Here is a 6,000-nt window from a genome sequence, read left to right as displayed (position 1 = left end):
TACTCCAATCTCCGCTGTGGAGCTTTGCAGCTCCTTCAGGGTTATCTTTGGTCTCTTTGTTGCCTCTCTGATTAATGCCCTTCTTGCCTGGTCCATGAGTTTTGGTGGGCGGCCCTCTCTTGGCAGGTTTGTTGTGGTGCCATATTCTTTCCATTTTTTATAATGGATTTAATGGTGCTCCGTGGGATGTTCAAAGTTTGGGATATTTTTTTATAACCCAACCCTGATCTGTACTTCTCCACAACTTTGTCCCTGAACTGTTTGGAAAGCTCCTTGGTCTTCATGGTGCCCCTTGCTTAGTGGTGTTGCAGACTCTGGGGCCTTTCAGAACAGGTGTATAGAGTGGGGAGAATAAGTATTTGATACACTGCCGATTTTGCAGGTTTTCCTACTTACAAAGCATGTAGAGGTCTGTAATTTTTCATTCTGCCCCACGAGGTGAGATCTTGCATGGAGCCCCAGACTGAGGGTGATTGACCGTCATCTTGAACTTCTTCCAATTTCTAATATTTGCGCCACCAGTTGTTGCCTTCTCACCAAGCTGCTTGCCTATTGTCCTGTAGCCCATCCCAGCCTTGTGCAGGTCTACAATTTTATCCCTGATGTCCTTACACAGCTCTCTGGTCTTGGCCATTGTGGAGAAGTTGGAGTCTGTTATATTGAGTGTGTGGACAGGTGTCTTTTATACAGGTAACGAGTTCAAACAGGTGCAGTTAATACAGGTAATGAGTGGAGAACAGGAGGGCTTCTTAAAGAAAAACGAACAGGTCTGTGAGAGCCGGAATTCTTACTGGTTGGTAGGTGATCAAATACTTATGTCATGCAATAAAATGCAAAATAATTACTTAAAAATCATACAATGTGATTTTCTGGATTTTTGTTTTAGATTCCATCTCTCACAGTTGAAGTGTACCTATGATAAAAATTACAGACCTCTACATGCTTTGTAAGTAGGAAAACCTGCAAAATCGGCAGTGTATCAAATACTTGTTCTCCCCACTGTTATATATATATATATATATATATATATATATATATATATATATATATATATACTACTCAAAAAAATAAAGGGAACACTTAAACAACACAATGTAACTCCATGTCAATCACACTTCTGTGAAATCAAACTGTCCACTTAGGAAGCAACACTGATTGACAATAAATTTCACATGCTGTTGTGCAAATGGAATAGACAACAGGTGGAAATTATAGGCAATTAGCAAGACACCCCCAATAAAGGACTGGTTTTGCAGGTGGTGACCACAGACCACTTCTCAGTTCCTATGCTTCCTGGCTGATGTTTTGGTCACTTTTGAATGCTGGCGGTGCTTTCACTCTAGTGGTAGCATGAGACAGAGTCTACAACCCACACAATTTGCTCAGGTAGTGCAGCTCATCCAGGATGGCACATCAATGCGAGCTGTGGCAAGAAGATTTGCTGTGTCTGTCAGCGTAGTGTCCAGAGCCTGGAGACGCTACCAGGAGACGTGGAGGAGGCCGTAGGAGGGCAACAACCCAGCAGCAGGACTGCTACCTCCGCCTTTGTGCAAGGAGGAGCAGGAGGAGCACTGCCAGAGCCCTGCAACATGACCTCCAGCAGGCCACAAATGTGCATGTGTCTGCTCAAACGGTCAGAAACAGACTCCATGAGGGTGGTATGAGGGCCCGACGTCCACAGGTGGGGGTTGTGCTTACAGCCCAACACCGTGCAGGACGTTTGGCATTTGCCAGAGAACACCAAGATTGGCAAATTTGCCACTGGCGCCCTGTGCTCTTCACAGATGAAAGCAGGTTCACACTGAGCACTTGACAGACGTGACAGAGTCTGGAGATGCCGTGGAGAACGTTCTGCTGCCTGCAACATCCTCCAGCATGACCGGTTTGGCGGTGGGTCAGTCATGGTATGGGGTGGCATTTCTTTGGGGGGCCGCACAGCCCTCCATGTGCTCGCCAGAGGTAGCCTGACTGCCATTAGGTACCGAGATGAGATCCTCAGACCCCTTGTGAGACCATATGCTGGTGCGGTTGGCCCTGGGTTCCTCCTAATGCAAGACAATGCTAGACCTCATGTGGCTGGAGTGTGTCAGCAGTTCCTGCAAGAGGAAGGCATTGATGCTATGGACCGCCCGTTCCCCAGACCTGAATCCAATTGAGCACATCTGGGACATCATGTCTCGCTCCATCCATCAACGGCACGTTGCACCACAGACTGTCCAGGAGTTGGCGGATGCTTTAGTCCAGGTCTGGGAGGAGATCCCTCAGGAGACCATCCGCCACCTCATCAGGAGCATGCCCAGGCGTTGTAGGGAGGTCATGCAGGCACGTGGAGGCCACACACACTACTGAGCCTAATTTTGACTTGTTTTAAGGACATTACATCAAAGTTGGATCAGCCTGTAGTTTGGTTTTCCACTTTAATTTTGAGTGTGACTCCAAATCCAGACCTCCATGGGTTGATAAATTTGATTTCCATTGATAATTTTTTTGTGATTTTTTTTGTCAGCACATTCAACTATGTAAAGAAAAAAATATTTAATAAGATGATTTCATTCATTCAGATCTAGGATGTGTTATTTTAGTGTTCCTTTTATTTTTTTGAGCAGTGTGTGTATATATATATATATATATATTCAACCACAAGGGTGTACTAATGAGCTATGAAAATGTTTGATAATAGAGGAATATCTGAAATATTATTTCAGTGTAGATAAGGGAAGGCCAGCTTAAAATGGAAACATACCAGACAAGCCATTGTGTGAATGAAATATATTTGCATTTGAAAAGAGTGAAAATTAGCTGACTTTGTGATCTGTAAGGTAACATTAATGGTGGGGGGAATGGTTTTTCCCCGATGCCTGTTTATTCATAAAAAGCAGAAGATAGTAAATAACATTAATTGCAACGGTTAGCCTATACAAATTAATAGAAAACATTCAAAGCTTATTAATAGGACTACATTTAGCCTAATTGGGAACACATATAGCGTGGGAAAAGTCAAAAGATCAAAATTTCAATCACTGAATGAAATATTAAGAATAGGTACACTACCGGTCAAAAGTTTTAGAACACCTACTCATTGAAGGGATTTTCTTTATTTTTACTATTTTCTACATTGTAGAATAATAGTGAAGACATCAAAACTATGAAATAACACATATGGAATCATGTAGCAACCAAAAAATTGTTAAACAAATCAAAATAAAATATATTTTATATTTGAGATTCTTCAAATAGCCACAATTTGCCTTGATGTCCTCTTTGCACACTCTTGGAATTATCTCAACCAACTTCATGAGGTAGTCACCTGGAATGCATTTCAATGAACAGGTGTGCCTTCTTAAAAGTTAATTTGTGGAATTTCTTTCCTTAATGTGTTTGAGCCAATCAGTTGTGTTGTGAGGGGTAGAGGTGGTATACAGAAGATAGCCCTATTTGGTAAAAGACCAAGTCCATATTATGGCAAGAACAGCTCAAATAAGCAAAGAGAAACGACAGTCCATCATTACTTTAAGACATGAAGGTCAGTCAATACGGAAAATGTCGTAAACTTTGAAAGTTTCTTCAAGTGCAGTCGCAAAAACCATCAAACGCTATGATGAAACTGGCTCTCATGAGGAAAGCCACAGGAATGGAAGACCCAGAGTTACCTCTGCTGCAGAGGATGAGTTCATTAGAGTTACCAGCCTCTGAAATTGCAGCCCAAATAAATGCTTCACAGAGTTCAAGTAACAGACACATCTCAACATCAACTGTTCAGAGGAGACTGTGTGAATCAGGCCTTCATGGTCGAATTGCTGCAAAGAAACCACTACTAAAGGACACCAATAATAAGAAGAGACTTGCTTGGGCCAGGAAACACGAGCAATGGACATTAGACTGGTGGAAATGTGTCCTTTGGTCTGGAGTCCAAATTTGAGATTTTTGGTTTCAACCGCCGTGTCTTTGTGAGTCGCGGTGTGAGTGAATGGATGATCTCCGTATGTATATATCCCACCGTAAAGCATGGAGGAGGAGGTGTTATGGTGTGGGGGTTCTTTGATGGTGACACCGTCTGTGATTTATTTAGAATTCAAGGCACACTTAACCAGCATGGCTACCACAGCTTTCTGCAGTGATACGCCATCCCATCTGGTTTGGGCTTAGTGGGATTGTCATTTGTTTTTCAACAGGACAATGACCCAACTCACCTCCACGCTGAGTGTACAAAGCTGTCATCAAGGCAAAGGGTGGCTTTTTGAAGAATCTCAAATATAACATATATTTTGATTTATTTAACACTTTTTTGGTTACTACATGATTCCATTTGTGTTATTTCATAGTTTTGATGTCTTCACTATTATTCTACAATATAGAAAAACCCTGGAAGTAGGTGTGTCCAAACCTTTGACTGGTACTGTAATTACAGTGGGGGAAAAAAGTATTTAGTCAGCCACCAATTGTGCAAGTTCTCCCACTTAAAAAGATGAGAGAGGCCTGTAATTTTCATCATAGGTAGACGTCAACTATGACAGACAAAATGAGGAAAAAAAATCCAGAAAATCACATTGTAGGATTTTTTATGAATTTATTTGCAAATTATGGTGGAAAATAAGTATTTGGTCAATAACAAAAGTTTCTCAATACTTTGTTATATACCCTTTGTTGGCAATGACACAGGTCAAACGTTTTCTGTAAGTCTCCACAAGGTTCACACACTGTTGCTGGTATTTTGGCCCATTCCTCCATGCAGATCTCCTCTAGAGCAGTGATGTTTTGGGGCTGTCGCTGGGCAACACGGACTTTCAACTCCCTCCAAAGATTTTCTATGGGGTTGAGATCTGGAGACTGGCTAGGCCACTCCAGGACCTTGAAATGCTTCTTACGAAGCCACTCCTTCGTTGCCCGGGCGGTGTGTTTGGGATCATTGTCATGCTGAAAGACCCAGCCACGTTTCATCTTCAATGTCCTTGCTGATGGAAGGAGGTTTTCATTCAAAATCTCACGATACATGGCCCCATTCATTATTTCCTTTACACGGATCAGTCGTCCTGGTCCCTTTGCAGAAAAACAGCCCCAAAGCATGATGTTTCCACCCCCATGCTTCACAGTAGGTATGGTGTTTTTTGGATGCAACTCAGCATTCTTTGTCCTCCAAACACGACGAGTTGAGTTTTTACCAAAAAGTTATATTTTGGTTTCATCTGACCATATGACATTCTCCCAATCCTCTTCTGGATCATCCAAATGCACTCTAGCAAACTTCAGACGGGCCTGGACATGTACTGGCTTAAGCAGGGGGACACGTCTGGCACTGCAGGATTTGAGTCCCTGGCGGCGTAGTGTGTTACTGATGGTAGGCTTTGTTACTTTGGTCCCAGCTCTCTGCAGGTCATTCACTAGGTCCCCCCGTGTGGTTCTGGGATTTTTACTCACCGTTCTTGTGATCATTTTGACCCCACGGGGTGAGATCGAGGGAGATTATCAGTGGTCTTGTATGTCTTCCATTTCCTAATAATTGCTCCCACAGTTGATTTCTTCAAACCAAGCTGCTTACCTATTGCAGATTCAGTCTTCCCAGCCTGGTGCAGGTCTACAATTTTGTTTCTGGTGTCCTTTGACAGCTCTTTGGTCTTGGCCATAGTGGAGTTTGGAGTGTGACTGTTTGAGGTTGTGGACAGGTGTCTTTTATACTGATAACAAGTTCAAACAGGTGCCATTAATACAGGTAACGAGTGGAGGACAGAGGAGCCTCTTAAAGAAGAAGTTACAGGTCTGTGAGAGCCAGAAATCTTGCTTGTTTGTAGGTGACCAAATACTTATTTTCCACCATAATTTGCAAATAAATTCATAAAAAATCCTACAATGTGATTTTCTGGATTTTTGTTTCTCATTTTGTCTGTCATAGTTGACGTGTACCTATGATGAAAATTACAGGCCTCTCTCATCTTTTTAAGTGGGAGAACTTGCACAATTGGTGGCTGACTAAATACTTTTCCCCCACTGTATTCAGACCCTTTA

Source organism: Coregonus clupeaformis, chromosome 29 (assembly GCF_020615455.1).
Source record: "Coregonus clupeaformis isolate EN_2021a chromosome 29, ASM2061545v1, whole genome shotgun sequence".
NCBI classification, from domain to species: Eukaryota; Metazoa; Chordata; class Actinopteri; order Salmoniformes; family Salmonidae; genus Coregonus; species Coregonus clupeaformis.
The sequence above is the reverse complement of the archived record's forward strand: the minus strand, read 5'-3'. Positions refer to the sequence as shown.